Here is a 1,700-nt window from a genome sequence, read left to right as displayed (position 1 = left end):
ATATTATATTATATTATATTATATTATATTATTTGAAGTTACTGATCTGTCCAACAATTCTCGACTGTGGAAGTGGAAAATAAAACGTCATTTGCTTTTGTGCAAGACCATTTACTCCATTTACAAAAAAATAACTTAAGACCTCAAATGACCCATTTAGTCATAGAGTCCATTTGTCCTGTTTATACGTTGATGTTTCTACTTTAAAGTCTGTCTGAGCTGTAGAGCTCCAAAGAGCTGCGTTTTCTTTTGTGCTTCACAGAAATCTTACTAATATTTATTATTTTTCTAGCAATTTTTTAAATGTTGTCTATGTTGTATGACGTATTACTATCAAAAGTCAGCACAATATTCACAACGCTACACATTTTGATGTTTAATTTGCATGTTTTATTTTAAACCTGCACCACGAGATATAAGACAAACATTTTGACCAGAGTACTAAAACAGGTTCCTTGATTCCTATGCACTGGGACCCTTAATAAATCACATAAACAAGCAGGTCTATTGTGAAGGGTGGCTCACGGCCCCTGTCTGGAAACCACTTAACAGCTTGCTCCAATCCTATTGACTGGGATTACCCCGTCCAAGGTTATTTCCTAGGTGCTGTGACCACTTAGCTTCCTGCCAGCCTCTTATTGGTGGGACCAGTTGCTAGCTGTGACAGATGTCAGCAGTTTGTGATGAGGTGAGCACAAAATGAAACCAATGGCCCCCACCACTCCTTTTCTTGGCACAGCTTTTAAAAAGGTGTTTTTTTGTTTAGTCAACAGCTGTGCTTGAAGTCAATCATAAATGTTTTCAGCCTGTGATTTATTTTATTCACACTCATATTTACAGATTTATTTGTTTATTTTTGTTTTCATTTCTTTTTGCTTGTATGTAAAATGGCATTTAGAGCATTATATACTGTGTCCTGTTACAGGTGTTTCAAAAACTCTAAATTCGACTGGCTTTTAAGTCAAAGGATAGAAGGTAAAAGTCGTCTCGAGTAAAGGAAACCCGGTTTAAAGCTGGTGGCAGGTTGGAGTGCCAATAACAACAGCGCAGACACACATCCAAAGACTGCTGTGCCAATGACACAACCATACAAATCTGGGACAGACAAACTCATCAAATTAATATTAGGATTGGCTTTCTGCCCTTCCTATTCATGCTGTTCCCCTCACTCTTATCTATATAATCATCCATCTTTCTGCCACTCCTGCTTTTAATCATCTGCTTTTCACCCCCCACCCAACACACACTCACACACACACACCTCTATCACCACAGCCAGCTACTTGTACTCAAATCCAACATGAATGAGTCCATCACCTCTGATTTTAAAGATAATCCAATGATATTTTCATTGTTTACAAAATGGGCTGTGTCCTTGCATGAACTCTCCTGATTCTGTTTTGAGAGATAAAAAAGGTTTTGTTATTCACATTTCTTCTGTTTGTCAGGATAATTTTAAAGGGCTTATTGTATGTGTTTCTCAAGCATATAGGCTATTTAAATACTATACCATAATAAAGTATCTATGTCACCTTTAGTTGTTATTAAAATGCTGTTTTTATGTTTAAATAGAAAAATAAACTTATCTTCTCATCACTTCCTCTTCTAAACGCCTTGAAATTGGCCTCTGTCTCTTTAAGAACCACCTTCCTCTTCTGTCTCACTCATTTCTGTGCGTGTGTGTGTGTGTGTGTGTGTGT

Source organism: Austrofundulus limnaeus, unplaced genomic scaffold, assembly GCF_001266775.1.
Source record: "Austrofundulus limnaeus strain Quisiro unplaced genomic scaffold, Austrofundulus_limnaeus-1.0 Scaffold161, whole genome shotgun sequence".
Taxonomy (NCBI): Eukaryota; Metazoa; Chordata; class Actinopteri; order Cyprinodontiformes; family Rivulidae; genus Austrofundulus; species Austrofundulus limnaeus.
Note: the sequence above shows the minus strand (reverse complement) of the source record.